This window comes from Sturnus vulgaris, chromosome 1, assembly GCF_052056855.1.
Source record: "Sturnus vulgaris isolate bStuVul1 chromosome 1, bStuVul1.hap1, whole genome shotgun sequence".
NCBI classification, from domain to species: domain Eukaryota; kingdom Metazoa; phylum Chordata; class Aves; order Passeriformes; family Sturnidae; genus Sturnus; species Sturnus vulgaris.
The window spans coordinates 103,130,850-103,153,259 of NC_142243.1; the positions used below are offsets into that span (position 1 = coordinate 103,130,850).

Genomic DNA, 22,410 nt, shown 5'->3' on the forward strand with positions numbered 1-22,410 from the left:
ACTAGCTGTGTGTTAGCTAAAAAAGTTTATAGACCCTGTGCTCAAAGACAAGCAAGCTACATCCACGTCTTTGATGGAGCATAAGAAAAGTACTGTTCTAAACCACCATGCTGCTATATCAGAATAAGGGCTGTTTCCCCCAGATGGATATATTTGTACAACCATTCCTGCTATAAGAAAATGCAAGGTGTATTTGGTCACCACAAACATAGCACTAAGCATTCTACTTATTTTGAAAGCGGAGCAAAAGTCTGGTGGTTTCCAACCTTATTTAGCAATGTTTTTGTAAGCCATTCAGAGAAAATAACATTCTAATCTCACGAACCCTGTTCAGTTACTATAACTGATCTTGCTAATATTCATCCTCAGTGCAGCACACACCAAACTGAAATGCTGGGTAAGACTTCTGCATATTGTCTAATGATACTCCGTTGCTTTACAAATATATGAAAATAAGCTATGAGAAAATACAGCCAATGAGTTTCCCTCTATTTACTGAAAACCCCAACATAAGGAGTCAATACACGTTCATGTGTAAATTGTAACAGTAGCTGCAAACACTTTGTTTTCTTCCAAATGCCAGTTGTGCATCTTCTCTAGGACTCTTAAAAGAGACTACACATTGAATGGCCTGGAAAGAGAGCTCTCCTTATTGCACAGTGTTCAAGCCCTTGAAGATTTCTGCAGCTGTAAGCAGCAAGTGAAATTGTTTTCACATAAATAATGTCTTAGAGGTTTTCCTATGAGAAGTTAAGGGGCTTTATGTTAACAAGCATACTATGATTGAAGACAGTATTTTTTATATTAACAGAAAACTACTCACTCGTTTCACTGTAAGAATTGTATCTGAAGAGATATCTCAAAAGTCTAGAAATCTTCAGGTGGACATAGGAGTCTGTCTCATATTAAAAACTAAATTAGGCAAGGGATTGGAAGAGGGAAGACTCCCTAATCAACATGGAACATGCGCCTGGTGAACATTAGTTTTTATGTGTGTCCATTTCTGCTCTCATGTCCATTTGTTTATTCTATTTTGATTATAGTGTTTTATTGCCAGAAATTTTCCTGAATATATATTTTAAGTAGTAGGTCTGAAAACTCAATTGTCAGTGTCAAAGGCTTAATTTAATATTTTTAATAAAACACCAGTCTCATATTTCAGTGCAATATATTGGCAATTTACTGTACTTTTAATGCTGAAGTGACTCTTGAGGATCTCCCAGGCAAGAAATCCTATAACACCACAAGTGGAAGTCCAGTTAACAAATCTACAGCCTCATTTCTTCACAAAGTGGAAAGAATAGTCACCATGAATTGGTCTGCATGTAGAAGAGCATATGCTTGTGGCAGCTGTTTCAGTGTCTCTTGGGGAATCTTTCATCCAGCCAGTTTTACCTCTTCTTACCTGTACTCCCAGACAAGCATCTTTTATACAATTGCACATGGATCAGTTGTATATGCAGTGTAATTCAAATATTTAATCCTTCTTTGGAGTATTTTTTTTTAAGTAATTAAGCAACATATGCCCAAATATACTCATATGTTTACAGTTAAGCATATGCTCAAGGTCCTTGAAAAAGTAATATCAGTCATTCTACAAAGGTAGAAGCAATATTAGATAACAGATGTCAAAGGAAAAAAAAGTGTTCACTGGGACATGCCACACTAAATGCCATTACATGAATTATTTCCCTATACATAATTTTTTAAAACATTTCCTCTCAAAAATTAGTGTGAATTGAAACAATCAAAGTCTGGGTTCCACAAAAGCTTGAATCTTTCTGTTATCATGTCAAATAAATGAAATGTGCTTGAATCACATATTTTCTGTTAATACTGTAACTCATTCTTTAGCCATGGGAGGTCTTTCCAATATCTAAGTATAATTTGCTTTTAACAGCATGAGACTTTTTCTTCCCCTTTGTGATTTTTCTTTATACATATTATTATTATTTGATTTATATAGCAATGCTCCCTATGTGCTCATGGTGCTTCAAGAAATTCAACAGAGCCAAACTAAAAGGCAAGAAACTTCAATTATTTGTAAAAGAGAGATCTCTTAATGCAGTCTCTAGAAAGGGAAATGAATAGCAGCGGGATTCCCTTGGGTGTAGATTTTTGACACAAAGGTCACAAATATTTTCATTTGCAGAACTCTTGATCATCAAATCTCATTGAGGACAATGTGAAATGCATTCAGCACGGTAAAAATCTACATCATATATATGCCAATAATCAGAAATGAGAGGAGGTGAAAAATTCTATCAAAGGATAGATAATACAACAGAAAAAAAAACAAAAAAACCAAAACATTGCAGAACAAAAAAACACCCAAAACAATGGATAACACAGACAACCAATGTCCTGAAAATAAAAGGAACTGAGACCTGAATGGGTGAAGAGTTTGGTCAGAATGCAAGTCTCACTTTCAAAAATATCTTCTGGGGACTAACAGGAAAAAGTAATGAATAATTCTAGTCTCTTGCTAGTTCAAGAGATAAACAACATTAATCCGGGGCCAAATGGAGAACTTAAGACTTTCTCACAGAAATAACTGGCTACTCCTTAAGTTCTATGTTGTGTTTTCCATGATAAAATGGAATATATAAAATACCATATTTCCAAATGAATTTGAAATGAAAGCAAGAAATCTTTTCGACTTCTTAATTTAAAAAATGGTTGATGTTGTTATAAATACAGCATTGATTTAACAATATGTCCATTTAACTTAAAATATATTTTCCAGAAATTTCATGACGGAGTCTTTAGTTCAAAAGTAATATGAAAGCAGATACCACTAATGAAACTACAGACTTCAAGTAGATAATATCTCATTTTCACTGTAATGCATAAAAGTCATGTCGCCTGGCCTGATAAACCACATCCTCAGCACTTTTGACAACACACCAATTAGCTAACCAATTTAGATATTTGTTTTGTGTGAATCTTGACCGGTCTTGTGCCTTATTCCTGCCTTTGGCATATGTTTGGCTGTCCTATTCTGTTCCAATCTTAATTTGTAAACGTGTCCTGTTTTCAAATACTGGGTATAGTGAGATCTGGGTCAGACATAGTGGCTTTTATGCCACCAGTATAAAGATAAAAATAATTATTAATTATAGCTTTAATGAAGACATTTATTTGATATGCAAAGCTTGGCAAGACGGTACACTGTGAAGTATTTTTAATTCTCTGTTAACTGTTTTGATCTCTACTAAGTCTATGTGCTTTATCTATATAAGTGGTACTCCTGGAGCAGATTTTAAATGCCTAGCTTTCTAAGACAAGGTTATAAAATTTTGCATTCCCATAATATATGCTCATGTTTCCTTTTCGTTTAAAAAAGAGGAACTGAACCATGAAGCCCTGACTGTGATAAATGTTCCATGCTAATCAACACAAGAAAACAAAACAAAAAAACCCCCCTCTTACTAAGAGATATATGGAGACAAATAGCAAGTAATGACCATTTGTCTTGACAGCAGGATAGTACAGCATAAAATACATATTTGATATGTAAAAAAGGAACCCCTAACGATATGTTTTTGCATAGCCTGAAGCATTCTCTTTTCATCTCATCAAAATACTTTAAATACACATTAAGTTCTATCTTGGAGTATTTTTCATCCACTTGGAATTTCTTGATACAAATTTTCTATTTCAGCCAGGGTTCTGATGAACCCATTCTGTTCTATCATATATAAACCAGTAGCTTTTTATTATGCAGCAGATACCGAATAGGAATACTTGGTGAATGTGTCTGAAGAGCTTCTCAGAATGAAAGGTACTCTGTTAGATTTTAAAGAGTTTTTTTCCCAGAAACAGCTGTTTTCTTGATTGTCCAAATTTTTTAATCTTGTTCTTTTCTTTTTCTTAAGGACAGAACATAAGGTTCCTCTTTCTGCAATTTTAAAATAGCTAGAAGAATAGTTTTAAATAAAAATTATTGTGCTTAACGAGGTAGTGGTAGTGGACAGTGGTGCAGGTAGATCACAAAAAAAAAAATATTCTCTCATCCTTTTTGCCTTGTTTTCCTTAGAATGTTGGAGAAGCAATCAGACTGCCTTTGATGGCTTGAAATTTTCTGTCTCACATAATTTTCTCTCTAAACAATTGAAATGAACACAGCTTTTGCTGAAGTGACTATATACGTTAAATACTCCAGTAATAAGATTATTGGCTGGATTTGAGTTTACTTGTCAGTGGTAACATGATGGGACAGTTGCACAAATGATGAGTATAGACTGATCTCTACCAAAGCCTATGCAGAGATTTATAATCACTCCCAAAGGCTTCCAATGATGCATATTCTCATTGTGTAGCAAAAACCTCAGCTACAAATGCAATTGCTAACTTACAATGCAATCCTTATCAACAGGAATCAGCCAGGCCACAAGAGAAGAGGAATGGTGAACACGGAATCATTGACAGAACTGTTTGGTTATCTAAAGGAAAGAGAGTAACATCTCTCAAGAGAAACTGGAAGGGATGATTTTACAGATTTAAGATAATTTTGTGCTCCAAAGATTTTTGGTGCCCCTAACTAATATGATAATTGTGTATATGGCTCTCAGCTTCGCTAAGCTCAGCTCAACCTGGATCTTTAGCTGGTAATTTAACTGTAATTTTTGCAAGCTTTGTTTTCATTCCCTTTAGATACAAGTCTCACTCAGAAGCACTTTATTAAAATCACCCTGCTTTTTTAACAATTCGAAAATATTTCAGTAATAAATTATCCCAACTTTTCCCCCCTAAATTATATTCTTCTATAAGTTATCAATATTTCCTGCTGCTACAGAAAAAGTCAATCAAAAATACCAAACAAAGGTCTCTATTGGACATAGAACTGCACTGACAATCATTTGTGTCTAGGTAGATTGAGTACACGGAGTGTAGAAAATGCCTGTTTCTAGCAGCACTGGGCTGAGTTTGAGCTTGCCCCTTCCCATCTCAAGTGTGTCCCCCACTTTTAAATCACATATAATAGCATATTTTTCGCCAATAACTATTGCTGCTGCAGGTAATTCAATTTCTTCTATGCAATATAATTATCACTGGAGGAAACAAGAGGGGAAAGGTACCATTCTGTCTCATTTTCTATGGCTTCCTTATCCAGAACATATACCTTCCCACCCTCTAAGCACAATATTGTACATTGTCTTTTTTGCCACTGCACTGGTCTTAGGACACAATAAAGCTCATTTCTTCATACCTCTCTCCTCTGTAATCATGGTTTATAAATCACAGCAGAGTTGCCAACAGTGTGTGACTGACAATCTTATTTGATAGACAATCTGTGATCCTTTCAGCCTTTTACTAATAAGCTCATTAGGATAGAAGGGCTGAAAATACTTTCTAGGATATAGCAATGAACCTCAGCAAATTCAGTGCATGTCTGACCATTCAAACTTTAGAGAATCAATCTCTCTTCAATCAAAACTTTGTCAGGTTCTGCTGAATGTCTTCTGAAGGTTACCCTGTTTTGGTTTGGGTTTTTTTTTGTTTTGTTGGTTCTTTTCTTTTCTTTTCTTTTCTTTTCTTTTCTTTTCTTTTCTTTTCTTTTCTTTTCTTTTCTTTTCTTTTCTTTTCTTTTCTTTTTCTTTTCTTTTCTCATTCTTTCTGGTTTTGTGGGGGGTTTTTTGTTTGTGGGGGTATTTTTGGGCTTTGTTTGTTTGTTTGTTTGTTGCTTTTTATTATGGTTCACAAACCCTAAAATCCTTACAAAGTAACTTAGGTCAAGGTGAAATGGTTCTGAATATATTTTCTTTTTTAATTTCCAGGTTTGATTTTGGAAAACTTTTTAGAAGATTTTTGCTGCTTTTTAAGGTATGACCTTATTTTGGATGAACTTTTAAAAAGCATTAATTTTACGAAAAGTCTTAAAATACCTGCAGCCTAGTGACATTGGCATTTAGACTGAGGTTTCCAAAATGCAAATGGAAAACTACTTGATCAGTGACTGAATAAGCTACTTCATAGTTCCTCTTCATATTTGTAATGTGGTCAGACATGTACAGAATAAAAATCCTATTTGAAACACAAGCATATTTTGAGGCCTTGAAGTTAATTTGAAAAAAAAAAATACTCTAAAAATAGCACTGAGATAATAAGTGCTTCTGAAGGATCCTGTCTGTCATAAGAAAAAAAGGAAGTCAGCACATCAATACTGCTGTAAATATTTCAAAGGTGATCTCTTCCTGGATTTATCAGTATCTTAAATGACCAATATGATTGAAAACTTACTGACTGAGCAATACTTTTGTGACAGAAATCAAAAATATGTTCCAGGGAATAGAGCAGGCTAGTTTGTGAGTAGATTTCTTCCTATGCCACAGGGAACTATATCGTTTATCTGTTTGGGAAAAGTGCAGCTCATGGGACCATAGCCTCTTTCTTGTGCTAAAGAGCTGTGGTCATGCTTCCTTATGTGGTTGAAAACTGTCTTACAAGGTCAAGAGCTACATGAAATATTTTGTTGCTGTTAGTCATAACACTGTCCATAGATGTAGACCTCCTGCTCAATAAATCCAAATCACTATAAAGGAATTTCAAAAGTGTGCTTTTCTTCACTTTGCTTTAGATCCATTTTTTAAAATTCATCTTTGCCTGATTCTCCTGTTTCATTCTCCTGGAATGTTTTTATCTTTGCCATCCTCCTTTTTTCTGTACTTTTAATTTTGTTTTATTTCTTTCTATGGGGTCCATAAAAGTAGCAGTTTCTCCTGGGAGAAGAGAATGTCTCCTCCTGGGTTTTCCTTTTTATTCTACTGCTGATGTTCTGCCCCCTGAGCTTTTTTCTTATTATACATCCTTTCACTTCCTATAGCAACTTCGGGCTCCTGCCTGCATTAAACATCCCTTCATTCTTCCAGCCATCTTCCATCTGACACTGAAGTTTCTCCTCTTTCAACCACAATGGCAGATACATCTCAATAATGATTATGAGGAAAGAGAGAGAAGCTGCAGGCTTTTTATAACAAAGCTACAAAGTCGTAGCAGGTTGATGTAAAGGAACAATAACATCAAGCATCAAGAATAAGCACTAACAAATCTATGTAGATAGTGAAAGCAAAGAATTAGACAACTGCCTGCCTCAGGCAATACTTACAGATGCCAGGATTAGACTGTAACAACTTGATTGATGACTGGGTTGTCTATGTCATTCCTTTATCTTCCTTCTTCCTCACTCCCCCCTTTTTTTTTTTTCTTTCAAATTCCTTCCCCCATTTAGCTTTCAGACTTTTCCTCCCTCAGAGGAAGATTCTGATAAAGGTCAATATCACAAAATGCTGCTTATTTCAACTGTGTCACCAGAAAACTGTTACCTCATTCTTTGTGGTAAAGGATAAGATAAAGGTGACCTACTATGGCATCAAATTTGAGATAGTTTGAGGCTGGGCACAGAAGTCCAGGGGATCAATGCAGAAGTCCTTTACTGTTATGGTCACCTAAACTCTGACAGCAAAATTGTCCACATAAATCACCTTAGGCAGCTACATATATTCTGATCTCATTACAACCCTCTTTCCGTGGAATACTTTGGTTACTTTGGAGATATGGCCTCCACATCTCCACATACTCTGTTTCTGCCTGATGGACCTCTAACTCTTCTTGGCACAGAGGCCTGGTTTCAGCATGGTCAGCACATATGTCAGACACATTCTTCTACAGTCAGGCAGATAGAGAGCAATAGGGTGGGTCTAATTGCTTCTGGAACATAATTAGCCACTGCCTGTGTAAGAATAAGTGCTGCCCTCATTCTTTCCTTTGAGCTTTCACTTATGTCAAGGGTGAACTTCTCAAAAATACCCACTGCCCCGCATCACTCAGTCACTCAGCTGTGCAGACCAAGGCAATCCCCTAATTCCTTGTTGCCAAAGGATAAGATTCAGACTATCCACTTTGGTATCTAAAATGAAGAGGTCAGGGGATGGACTAAGAAGTTTGTATTCTGTGCAAAGAGAGGAACTTACTTTTAGGACAATTCTCCAGAGAGCATGAAGTACTGGAAAGCCTGCAGGCAACCACTAAGTATCACCAGCTCAAATGCTGCACTTTAGACAGAAATAAAAGTGTACAGAGCCTTAGCCATTAGCATTAGTATCTTGGAAGCAACTCACCTATTCCCCTACCACACAGGATTCCACATAGCATCTCTGAATTGCTAAACTGTGTGCCCTTTACTTTCATACTGCTTTACACCTAAGTTGGAGCAGCCTGCCTAAGATATCTAGGTATTATCCTAAATAATCACTGGATCAGTTCATTGTAAGGCAAGGATAAAGGGATTCTCATCAATATATCAGTAAAAGTTTACATGTTTTCAAAAACTGGCTTAGATGCAAGACACTCTATTTGATTGTTACAGTGGATGTGCAAATTGTTTTTTGGAGCTATAAAACCATTTTATAAAATTACTCCTGGTAATTAAATAAGAAGTGCAGCTGCTAAAAAAGAAGAAAGTGCAACCTTTCCCAAACGTAGTCGAGCTCTTACCTACAAGAGATTATTGTTCTTGCTAGGTGCATGAAATTGTTTATAATTGTGCCTCATTTTCATTCTTATTTTGAAGCCTGCAAGTGAGGCACATTTAATTTTTGTTAATTACTAATAAAGAGTATTCCCTTGACATGAAGATATTATACTGTGTCCTGTTTTGCCAAAATGAAAATTAAACTTTATTTTAAAATCTCTAATTAATCATATAGTTTTAGAATGCAGTTGTGTATTTCCTTTTAACTTGCAATCTTATAATTAGTGTGAAATGCTAATTATTATTACCTAAAACTCCAGATATTGTAATTGGATGCACAAAGTGCAAACAAGTTACTGATAAAATATCTTACAGGTCATACAAAACCAATCTCATGCCAATTAATTAAAGCTCACAAATTGCAGCCAGAGGAAATAACTTGATTTAAATGATAAAATAGAAACAAAGACAAAAAACACAAATAATCAGCAGGATCTATTACTGCACTGTGTCTCACTGAGACACAGACTTGAGCAGTTAAAACAATCAGTTCTCTTCCAAATGTTAATGCACACCAAAGAGAAGATACAATACCACTGTTGACAGCAGTTAAGACCCTAATCTGACTGATGACTACTGGGATTTTTTACAGTTTGATATGATACTTTCCTTTTCCTGATGAATGACCCAGCAATTAAAGACGAACTTGTCCTCTCCCACCCAATTTAATGGCAGAAGTGTTTACAGATTGAAGAAGTTGTGCAGGAAAACAAGAAGTCATTAATGAAAATTTTACCCCCGTAAGTCATAGCACATTGTGAACCTAGACATGAAAGAAAGAGTTGAAAGTGTATGGATCACAATAAACAGGAACAACAACACAGTGATACTGTGCTGTGCTTCTACTGGCTGTCTGATCCAGAAGAAGAAGAGGCCTTCTACAAACTACTCTAGTGAAACTCTTATTCACAAGTCCCTGTGATTATATATTGGGAAGAAATAAACGCAAGTTGCATGGTTGGACTGCACCTGACTGCCTGGAAAACAGCTTAACAGAAAAGGGTCTGCTGTCCTGGTGAACTGCAAGTTGACTGTGAGCAATGTGTCTTGCAGAAAAGATGACCAACTGAGCTGCATTAGAAAAAACTTTGCCAGAAAGTTGAAAGAAGTCATCCTTCCCCTCTACTCAGATCTAGTGAGAACTATGTAGTGTTGGGCCCAGTTCTTGTCTCCCCAGTACAGGAGACAAAGAAATACATGAAAATACTGGAGCAAATCCAAAAAAATGGGCCACAAAGATGATCAAGAACTTGGAGCATCAAGCATATGAGAGTCTCAGAGAAGCAGGGCTGTTCATCTTAGACAAGAGAAGTCTCAGGGGAATCTAACCAATGTATTTCTATAAACCATACAAAGCATAAATAACTGATGGGAGAAAATTAATAAGAAGGATTCAGATTCTTGAGTGGTGTGCATTGAAAAGACAAATGTCAAGGGGCACAATTTGCAATCCAAAAAAAAATTACTAAAATATAAGAAACAGCTGTTTTACTTTGGGAGTGGTCAAACTCTAGAATAGGCTATCATTAATTTTGTGGAGTTTTCCTCTATGGATATTTAAAACTCGGCTAGACACAGTACTGGGCAAACTGCTTTATCTGATCTTGTTTGAGCAGCACCATTGGGGTAAAGTCTCCAGAGGTGCTTTCAGCCCCAACATTTCTGTCATTATGAGTCTATGACAAGATCTAAACCAGGAAACCATTGTGTCATTTAGATTATGACTTAGGTTCCTATTGAGCTTGTAGTATACATCAAGAACGGATATTTGCTTTGATTAGAAAAGCTACTTTTTCAAGTTTGAACAAAAGTTTGCAAAATGAAACTAATTTGTATTCATACAACGAGGGAACCGATCATGTTAATAACTGTCTCAAAACTCAAACTACTAATAACAGTGCAAACAAGCTACTAAAAATTAGACAAAAATGGATAACTGTCACTTGTAGGAATGTGGGCCAGGTTTAAACATTCACAACACACAATGAAACCACACAAATTTAAGTAAACAACACATTCCTAGTTAGGCCATCTGGTCTTTATCGGCTGCCTCTGTGTTTGTTGACGTGGGGTACAAGCACATGGAAGACTGGCTGATATTTATAAAATATTTTTATCAAGTACAATCCTGCTATAATTAGAGCAACACGTTGTTCATAGGGATAAATCAGAGTCAACTCTGGCATTTCCTAATATTCACATCCTAATTATTGAAAATCTGATTTCATTATCTTTAAATGGATAGTCATGGATATTTTTCACATTTCAGATTAATTTCACATTGTATTCTTGAGATTAATATGCATCTGAGCATTTTATTCTTTATGGATCATCTTATAATAATATTGTATGTGGTGTTTCAGAAGAATGATGTGAAATTTGTATCAGTAAAACTGAGATTAATTTCAACATCTATAAACAGGTGTTTCCAAAAGTCTAATATAAGTTCTCAAAATCCAAACTCATCTATAGAATAGAAACACTTCTGAAAAAAGGAAGCAGAAACGTAGCCATTATGAAGAATCACTGACACTGTAATCAGCACCTTGTGGAAATGATAAAGGTCCATCACACAAGAAAAACATCAGAGTTCTCTCCAGCTCTAATAATTCATACTACAGAAGTTGACGTATGACTGGTGCCACAACATGGTAAGATAATAAATTTGGATTTTGTTTCAACAGGTGTTATTTTTTTTACCCCAGTAAAAACCTAAGTGTCTGAGATGAGTATATTCTGCTAAAAACCGATTGGTACAGTAACTTGGCTCGAAAAGAACATCCATCTATAAATATTTTTAAAATAAAAATAACCTGAGGCAAACAGAAAACATCTATTAAGATGTTAAAGCAGGGTGCTTGATTCTGAATGAATGAATTCAAACAGTAGAGCATTTCAAGAGAGGAATAGAAATTTAAGCACTGTCAAATGTAGGCATCAACAATGTGATAAGACCATTGTTTTTTATAAGAGGCCAAGCACTTTGATTTTATTTTACATCTGTCTATGACACTATTCTTATTGAAATTTAGAAAAAATATTTTGCCTGGTTGACCACAAAATTATTTCTGATTTCAAGACTTGGCAGCTTTAGTAGTACACTTGAAAGGATCAGTGTTCTTTGGATTGTAAGTCTGAATCAAAGGTCCCAATTTCATCTGCTCAAAGTCAGTCCTTATTTAATATAGTGGAACAATATCCATGTCTCTATTACTAAAGTGCCCAAAAGCTATCTTTAAATACTCTCTAATGTATTTAAAGATGTTTGGGGGAGAGAATTTTCGAGGTAATTTGTGTTGATATTATCTTATTAATTTTTTTGTTTTGTTTTGTAAATACTCTATTCAACACACTGAAGAAATAGAAAAGCACAAAATCAGTACATGTAGCAATAATACTGAGCTAATTTCCTGCTGGTTCAAGTCTAATGGACTCATCTGAAGTATCACATCAGGGAAATAGACTCATCTCTTTACAATCTGCAGTCCCTGGCCAAGGGATTTACATTTCTAAAATAATCTCATTGAAATAAAAGACTGCAGTAATGTTTTAAATGATGCACAAATAAAAGAAAGCCAGAGTTCATGCAGCCTCACTGGTACTCTTGTTCTCAATGGAATCCCCTGTGCCCAGGTGTTGTTTCAGCCCCAGTAATTCTTCCAGCATTGCCAGTTTTCTGAGTTCATGAAAAGTGAAAACACAAGGGGATGAGTTAGGAACATGGGGACAGCCCTGCTCTGAATTGTGTTTTAGCTGCCTTAAATGACAGCCATAACAATATACAAGCAGTTTAACACTGTCAGTGTGGGATTTGGGCAGCAGGTTTAGTTTACTGTTGACAAATATGGTACTTGAGTCTGAACCATTTATCCTGGGATAGAACACAATATAAAAGGTTGTTGACTAGAAACCCTGAATAATTCATTGCTTGTGCTTTCTTTCCAGTAAGCTAGTATGTTCCATTTTAGATCAAACTTCCTCGTATGGCAGGATGTTGTCATCTAAGATGACTGGAAATTTTTTTGCTACTCTCTTAGCTTGAATTGAGTTCTAAAGAGGAGTTCAAAGGAGCAAAGCTAACAGGGATACTCTCTAATAATGATCCTAGCAGTGTGAAATTCACATAGATGGCCAAAGAGAACTAAGCCTTGTTTTATGGCAAAGTAAAGAGACTAGAAATGCTTTGTGGTTTATCTGTGTTCGTTGCAGGCCACGTGAGGAAGAAATCATCTTGTGTGAATGGGACAGAGCTCAGATGCTGTAGGAGGATCTTCATCCTGGAGCAGTTACCCCTCTTTGTACCCAACCCATATATTTCAATGTGGATCTATCATAGGTATAGCCCAAAATGTAGTCATTTTTGAAAGACAGAGGGAATTTGTTAGTACTACGAATAATCAGACTAGATATTTGCAACATGGAAAAAGGTGTGTTTCTTATAAAACACGGGGAAAGTGCTTATATTTGCTTGCCTTGCAAAATAGCCTTACCATTCAACAAGGATGTTAACAAAATAATTCAACAGGACTAAAAAAGCATAAGCATTCTTTCAATGCTAAGCTGTCTTTCTATTCCTTTCCCTGTAAATTGACTCGAAGAAAAAATGTCTAGATGACAAGGGAGGCTAACACAACATCTAAGATAAAAATAGTAAAAAATGTTGTCTTTACGTTTCATGATCCATGATTATCTGACCTTTCCACAGGAAGTTGTTATGATAAATATACATTTTCTGAGCATGTTTTTTGCAGGGTGGGCTTTTAAATTTGCTCAAATCAAGTAGTTACCTCTTTGAAGTAGGTATTTAACAGCAGCTGCTGCTGTCTGCAGTGCCTCTTGTTCTAGCTGGAAAAAATTTCTAAGTTTATGCTTTATTTTCTCTCAAACTTTTTTGATTGCATTTATTTTGATGAAACAATGGCTGTAGTTCTATGCACTGATATCTCAGCATTTCAGTATTTTTATTAGCTGTAGCTGAACAGCTAACAATACTTAGGCAAGCTTTTCTTTGAGATTACCTTTCCATTGAGAGGTTTATACCTTACTATAAGTTTTGAATTTTCAGATGTTAATTTCAGTACCGTGCTTGACCAAAGAAAATCAGTAGTAGGCTTTAATATCTGCCTCAAGACAATAGCTGATATAAAATATTGTTGCTTAACATGCTTCATGACTCCAATACTTACACAGTAAACTTGTGCACCTGCTTAAGAAAAACAACTAAATGGAAAAATGTTGTCCCCTAAAATTATGTCTGGGCTTGTTATTTTTTTATCTTTTTTTTTCATGTTGCTTTCAAAATAATAGCGTGAAGGAGATTCAGGAGGCTGACAGTGCTGAAAACTCTTTCGAAAAGTGACACTGCATGCAAATCATAAAGGAAATTTAGAAGGCTCATCTCCTGAAAAGCAGAAAAGCTTTAATTTACTTTCTAAAAATATCAGTAGTTAATTCTTTCTCAGGTTCAATGCAACATTTCAATTACTCTAAAAGCTTAAGAATTTTAACCAAATAGCATACCAGTAATTCAAAGGAATAGGCAGAAGTTCATGATTAAATCCCTTCTATAAGCCATTTTTAACCTACTAGAGGTAAAATGAAATTATTGAAACTCTAGTCCTTACAAAAAAGTGACTAATCATCCTTCTTAGTATAATAAATACAAATTGAAGTAATTAGTACTTTCTTCTTTAAAAATAAAACAAACATGATAGGTATAAGTAAAGAAAGATGATGCATACTCCACTGCAGTTTGTTAGCTGCCCTCTAGCTTTGGGAACAAACCCATCTGGCCATGGGTGAACTATATTGGCTGTGCCAATGGAAGAGGGCAGTAGATTTCTTCAGACAGTAGATCTTCCAACCCTTTCCACACCTTTTAGAGATGACAAGTGTGTGAGATTCTTGTGCAAGTGTTGGGAGAAGCAGAATGCAATTAGTAGACTTCCATAAAACATGTCACTGAAAGCCCTATTCTGCCCTTTCACACCTGTTGGACAAAATTACACTGAAACTCATCTGCCACCAGAGTGCTGATCAAGTGCACTGCCAAGGCTTAGAAAATGTATTCAGTTATCTCCTTATAAGTGGTGAAACCAAACAAATGGGAGGAAGGCATCTGTGAAATATTCAGCATCTGCTGCCTTCCAGAATAACAACTGGTTGTTTTAAATTTTTGATAGACTTACTTTTTTTCCCACATAATGATGTATGAAAGTCTAACCATGTATGAAAATATTTACCAGAGCACTGTGAATCTCTGAAGAAAAAATAGAACTATTTCTATGAGCCACAGTTTTGCAAGTAAACAAATATGAATGATAGCTTTCAAAATCACTCAGGTAATACAGCATTTCAGTGTCTCCATTCTAAAGATGGCATGTGGTCCCTATTCTACATATATTTTCTTCTAGTCACTGAATTCCATAACAAAGTCAGAAAATCAAAGTCTACCACTAGCTCGGTCAGAATAAAAAGTGCTTCTGCAAGATGACTAACCCTTCAGGAGTTTCTGGTGGCCAGCATGCTGTGCAAAATGTGACATGACTAAGCCTGTCCCTCCCAGGCAAAATAGTTGAAGATGAGTAACTAAAAGAGAAAGAAAAATTGTTCTCATTTATTCTTAAAACACCTATGTGTATGACCATTATTTTTGACCTTGAATGTCTATTTTTATATTTTTCTTTCTATATCTTTCTATATTCTACATACTGTACTCGTGCTTATATGTTTTTGTACAACATCTTGCACACTAAACATCTCTAGTGAGATTTCTTTTAAGAAAATACTGAAGATGAAATCTGTTATATTCCGGTGTCCAAGTTGAAAAATAGATAGATTTAGACTTGCTTGTTATGTCATATATAACATATTTGTCATTTTACAGCAACCATAATTTCAGACGAAGAAATATGACCTTTTCTTTTTTAAGCGAGAAAGGTAGTTCCTACAGGTGGGAGTTGCAATAAACTAATATCTTCTGTGTGTTGGGTACAGAGAGGTGGGCTAGACTTTTAGCCATGAAAGAAAATCCTAGTCAGAATAGAAAGTGGTAACAAAGAAGATGATTACTACTGCTCAGAAAACAGGTGATGAAAGTTTCCTACGGAAACTGAATAAAACCTCGCCTTCACCAGTATCAGGGAAAACTCCCTGAGGCCACAACACACTTGGGATTTAATCTGTTGCCTCCTGCCTGAAACAGCTCTTTAGGTGCTCTCTGATTGTGCTCCCAGAAGGTCCTAAGGTTATTTGTGCTATCTGTATCCTCAAATACTCTAAGAAAGGCATCTGGTTCATAATGAGAAAATTTTCAACATTTTAGCCCATTGTGTATTTAAAACTTCACCTGGAGTGAACATCTGGGATTCTTAGCAACATTGTTTTAAAAATGTAGTAAAAGCCCCAAAGCCCAGCACTTCAAGCTCCCTGCTTCACTTCCTCCACCCCCAGAAAAGCTCACTTGTTTATAGCATGGCAATTTTTAAGCTAGATTTTCTTTCTTTCTTACTGACTATCAAATAAAAAGGCATTGTAAATTTTATTGTAGTGCTCCTAAACTTGACAGTGCAATATGTAAGGCACCCTCATAGTTCTCTACTTTATATATTATTTTTATGATGAGAATTAAGGGTTTTATGAGGCTGTAATTTCTGACATTACTGTCTTATCCTAGGAACTCAGTGTTATTCCCAATACACAGAAGAGAAGCTGCAACTTTTCAAGGTCAACTGAACGTCTCAAATTAAAAAGGAGAAAAGTGAAAAAATATCTTCATCCTCTGCCCCAGGTGAAAACATTTTCACCAAAAAGTTGCAAACAAATACATGCAAAATTGTCATATATTTATGTACTGTAATCCAAAAAGAGCAGGAATGCTACTGTACCTGCATAGAGCCTCTCTGAAGAGTTGGGTCAACAAAGTTCACCTGCTTTGGGTGGATGACAAAGGCAGCCTTAAGGGACAGAGGGTCACCCAAAGCACATGACCCCCGTGTATATGGAGTAGACAGTGCTCAGTAGACTGGAAGTCTCCACCCATCCCCCTGGTGCTTGGATTCAGGGCTTTAGCTCACATAGCAATCTGTGCCCGAAATATCATCTTGTCCTCATGTTTCCCTGTGCTGCAGGATCCCCTATGGAGGCAGGTTCTCAATACGGAAATAAACCTCACGGCAGAGAAATTGTTTTTGCTAGCTAGTCTGACCTAATGACAGTGGCTTTACCAGAACATTACCATCACTTCTGAAGGCTCCTAAAGGTGCATAGCTATTTCATTTTGATTCATAGAACTCCCTTCAACTATTGTTTTTTATGTGCTGAATAGTCGGACTTGTTAGATTGCAATATCTCTTAAAATCAACTCAACTTGTTCAATGTATAACATGATCTAGCAGAAATTGCTCTTTCTTTTAATGAATTTCATATTTAAAAATATCTATATAAGTCAACCAAGCCCCAGGCTCTGATCACCTATCCATTCGATTTAAAAACATAATAATTTGCACAACATGGAATTTACACAACTCAACTGATTCCTTCAGTTTCTCCAGGCTACAATACCTTCAACCACAAAAAAAACCAAGTTGCAATTATGATGGGGTGTATACATGAATGCATAAATAAAACAGAAGTTGCAATCAGCACAGCTTTCTCTCTTAATCTTGTGTTGAGAAAAAAATTATATTAAAATGAAAAAGGCAATATTTCAATCAGCAGACACTGATTCTGCTACCTTTATTCATCTTGGCAGCATTAACTAAGGAAACGAATCCTTACTAATAAGGATAATTTTGGCTTTGCTAAAGCAGTAATTTTCATCTGAGGAACACAAAAGGCTTGGTACATCTACTGAAATTAAGTTCTTCAAAGTTGTCAAAATTATGTTTGCTGACTTCCAATATGTTTCTGTCTGTGCCATGTTGATTTGATTTTGAAAGCATACCAGTGCCTTTGAGGTAAATAATTTGTAGTTATTTTTCATAAAACTTATATCAAAATCATTGTTTCTCATATCTCAGAAGATTATTGTAATTAATTTCTCAAATTTTCTCTATAAATCTGTCTCTAATTTGTGATTGTTTTCTTCAAGCAGCCAGAAAAACTAAAGCCAGGGAAGAGAAGGGCATGCTGACAACACAACTAGTGTACTTCACCTTTGAATTTTGACATGTATTAAAACATGGGCCACTTGTTCTTTTAGTGGCAGCTCTAATCTATCTGGGCAAGGTCTCACATCTCCATTCTTCACAAAAGCTTGGTTATGATTCTCTTCCAGTGGAAAAGAGCCCTGTGACAAATTTCTCTACTGCATATAAAGAAAAATGTAACACAGAAACTGTCCAAACTATACTTCTGCTTAGCATGTAGACTTGCAAAAAGGAAATAGGTGATTTCTGTCCCTGATCTTGCATCCATGGAGGAACTCCATGAGCTGCCTGACACACCTTGTCTGTGCCCCAGAGAACCATAGATAAATCGGTATTCTGTAAAGGGATTCCAACAGAAAAAAGGCAAAACCTTTTCTAATGGTGCTATTCAATAAGGCAAGTTATAAAATTTTGCTGTTGTAAGAGGTGTTATCAAACAAAATAATTGTAATACAAGCCCCCTCCCACCACAGATGGTTTGTCCTGTAAATGAGCATGTACAAGTCAAAACTTAAACTAGGAGTTAACCATGGCTTTTCAATGGCAAAAACTTTGAAAACCTTATGTGTACCACTAACAGCAACATTTATTACTGAAAATCCTAGGTGTAAAGTCCCAGGACTAACACTTCCCCTTTTTTTTTGCATCCCCATGGTTGCCAACCTAGAAATTAAAGCATCTGGTTGGTTGTCCTTCCAAAAGGTGTAGCTATTTTTGCATGCAACCTGTATTTTCTTCATTGTTCATGACATATTAAAAATCCGGTTTTGTGGACTTTAATACTACAGGGAACTACTGTACTGACAGTCATGGAGACTGTGATCCTATATTAATCTGATTTACATACTATGTAGTAGTACCATGGGGCTTTATGAAATACTTCAGAGAAGAGAAATTATGGGATATTCATCTCAGTGAATATTGAGTTTTTTATTCAGTTTTTTAACCTGCAACCTCAGTTATCTATGACGGTAACAGACCATCTACAAAACAAAATCAGAGTTATTGCTGCAGTAAATATGACTCAGAGTTCTAATAATTTTAGTCAATATGTTTATGTTATTTTATTTTTAATGTGATAAATCTGTACAGTTTACCAAGGTCAGCAAACTGAATTGTTCAGCCTGGCCATTTACACTGTCTTGCTCAGTATTTTAATGAATATATTATTAAAACTGCTCTATTAAGCTGTCGGTAAGACAGACGAATCAATTCCTCTCTAATGATAAATGCAAAAGGTAAGCAGAGATATTTAATGGTTTTTTTTGTTTTCCATTATTACTTCTTTTAATAACATAATCATCATTATCATCATCATCTTAAAATAACATTTCTGAAAGAGGTAAATTTTAGTGAACTTTAAAATCATTTTGGTTATTAGAAATTTTGATACTATATTTAAAATTAAAGTATTTGCAAATTATTTTAATTTGGCTAGCTGGTATAATTCATAAATGATCCCTCTTTGTACGTTCTGATGAGCATACCCAAAATAAAGAAAAATACTATCAATTGCAAAAACATTGTAGTAAACTTTTTTTTTAATGTGACCCAAAAGGCAGGAATGTTTTACTCTTGTCTGAATTCATAAAATTTTTCATCTGATTAAGATATCATTGGTATAATTTTTTTCATTATACTCAGAATGTAAGTTTTTTTCTTAAGTTATAAGATAATCCTAAACATTGGACATGTCAGACTTGAATTTGAAATATCAGCTTGTAGATGTAATTGTAGCACCTGTTTTTATGACAAGTTTGTGAGTAACTGAATCATTTGTGCCCAGACCCAGGATTTCTCACAGAAACCTCAGCTGTACCTGGGAGACAGAGTAAACAATAAGGAAGCTGGAGTTATACCATGCGAAATTCAATGTTCTGCCTTTCAGTTTACTCTTGGCACATCTGTCAGTGTAAAGCAATCTTAACAACAAAGTATTTTTGAGGTAGAACTGACATTTTTGACTGCATGTTTATTATACAAGAAATTGAAAAACTGGTCAGCCAAAATATTTGTGAATTACTGGTACATTTTTTTTCTATGCTTGTTAAAGTAATAACGAAAAAAGCTTCAGAAAGTTCTGTAGTTTAATTTAAACATTTTAAAATTACTATATATTCTTTAATTTAACTTAATTTAGTTACATATTCTTTAAAAAAATTTAAAAGGAGGAAAGTTCATAGTGAATGTACCTTAATATTCTAGTCCTTCAAAGCAATTTTTTTGTCCTAATATTTTCTGCTCCAGGTTTGTGCAATTTATTTTTCAGTTTAGCTTATTAATAGGAAGTCTGCCACTGCAGCATCTATATATGATCCTTGTGATGAAACACCTCACCCGCCAGGCAAAATGGTTCTGTGGAATTCAGATTTTATTTTTTATGCTCATTTTTACAATTTATGTTCACAAATTATGGCCATGAAGAGTTACATTAGCAGACTTAGATGATCCTCCCTGGGAAGGATTAATCAAAATCTACATTATAAGAAAATAAATCAATAAACTGGGGAGATGGCTCTCAGAAAACACTGAACTGGCCGAGTAAGGGTAAATATATGGCTTTCATCTTGTTTCAGGTTACAGCTTGCCTGAATTTGAAATTGTTTTTTTTTTAGTACAGGCTAAGTTCAAAATCTTTTATGGCAGAACAATGTCTATTTATTTTGATACTACATGGCATAAACCAATAAGAGTTCAGAAGTAGTGAAGGTTCAGACACAAATCAAGCAATCTCTGTGTCCTTGAGGTTAAATGCAGAATTCCTCTCTGTTCTTAATGGCTCATGGAGATGCCACATAGGAGAGGTGCAGTAGTTTCTCTTTTATATTGCTATATGAGTGCAATCTTCCTTGTGCTAAGTGCCATAGTTAATGGCTAACATTTATAACCAGTTCATTCTGCAGCTGGAGAAGTAAACCCAGTCAAAAGTAAAAAAAGCTGGATTTGTGTTGAGAGTGCTTAGCCAAGTCTCACACTTCACTTGGAGAGGTCCTTAAATGAGAAGCTGCTCAGGTGCATATAAATATTTGCCTACAGCAGCCGCTTTTCACTCTCAGGGGTGTAAGGTGTAACTTATGCTTCCCCACATGTAGTACATGTCACTTTTTCAAGTGTGTTTATAGTGTCCTAGAGGAAAGGATTAAAAATCTGCAAACCTCAGACCCCAGGAGTGCAGAAGTTTTAAAGGTTAAAACAATGTTTATGTGTGGAAAGCCAAAACAAAGGAAAATAAGCTTATTTCCCGTTTCATGGCTGAGCGCTCAGAGAGATCGCTATGACATGGAAGTAGATATAAGTGTGATGTCTTATGGGCATTACAACAAAAGTTAGTACATGAGTAATATAGTAAGTTTCTCACATTTAGAAAATCCTCTGTAGAGAGATTTCTAGCTCTGTTTTTTTCACAAAAGCACATGACAGATAAAATTTACTGGCTTTGGTTGTTCCTCCGTTCTCTCTCACTGAAATACCTTTCATGCTGCTCATTCAAGAGATTCTCTGCTTTAATTTCATAAACCTTTTAACTGGTCTTTTTAAGGACAGTATATAATAGATATTATAATTTTACATTCTATGTGTCTCTGAAAAAGCAATTTTGGTCATATTCTAAAATAAAAATTTGGTCTGATAGCAAATAGGATGCTGTTACGGATTTTTTTGTTTAGCTATGGTTTTTGACAGTTTCAAACTTTGATAATATTTTTAATTTTTAAAAAAATGAGGTTTCTTTGATACTTATATAAAAGAATCACAAAATTCAAAAGTACCACTTGTTTGTAAAGAAATACAGCAAACATGAACATGCATGAAAGTCAATCTCCAAACATGGATAAGCTTGTAAGCCCTCAGTTTTTTCAGGGCTAGAAACAGAAACACCCTGAGAGCTATTTTAGGTAATTTGTTAAATGTTGTCACTTGTTCCAGCCATCCATAAAATTCCCACCCATATGTGAATCCTTACATATTAATCGAATTGAATTATGCTGCCAGCTGTTACAACAGCCAGAAAAAACACCTGTCCCTTTTAATGAGTACTATCAATAATCTTCCTTGCAGTGTTTCAACTGAAGTAAGAAAAGTAGGGTTTTTGTCTTATTTTCAATCTAGGTGAACCAGGAAGCAGAAGAAATCTTTGCAGAAACTTGCTCTCCTGGGTCTTTTAGTTGAGATGCCATGACTAAATAGGGTCTGTTCCAAGCAATGAAACTCCAAACCTTTTGAGAATCATCCCTTGCTAATTATCATTCAGTGTGTTAAAACCTCTTCAGTTCACTCACCTTCACTAAATTAAAATAAGAGGCAAGACCTGCATGAACTGATTGAGCAGAAACTATTTCAGTTCTCAGCATTTTTGGAGCACTCTGTTCCCTGCTGCAATCGTATAGGAGCAAGTGGAAGGTGTAGGCTGTTGTGAAGCTGCACTGATATTTTGTTTGTTATTTTTCTTTAGACCCCATTTACTCCCAAAACATTTCTGTGTAAAACCACCACTTTCCACTCAACTGTTTCTTTCTGGTAGCACTTTATCTTTTAGTGTTTCTCCAAGCCTGTTAATTTTGAACCTATTTGGACAGCCTGTTGGCTCTGCTAAGTAAACACTTTAGTGTGATTTGACAGCAGTGAGATCTCTGCTTTTTTTAAGATTTAAAGATCACACACAACATTATTTCATTCATGTAAGTAAGAAAGCAGGTAAATAACGAGTATCTCCTAGACTTTTTCCTAGCA

General features: G+C 35.4%; 1 long non-coding RNA gene across 1 annotated transcript in view; it reads left to right on the forward strand.

Annotated features, from left to right (window-relative positions):
• LOC148225384 (uncharacterized) overlaps nucleotides 1-5,817 on the forward strand; it is a 69,107-nt gene extending 63,290 nt beyond the window's left edge. The window contains exon 3 of the long non-coding RNA XR_015803870.1: nucleotides 5,781-5,817. This is a non-coding gene — a long non-coding RNA (uncharacterized LOC148225384). The remainder of the gene's footprint in view (nucleotides 1-5,780) is intronic.
• Nucleotides 5,818-22,410: the final 16,593 nt, after the last annotated feature.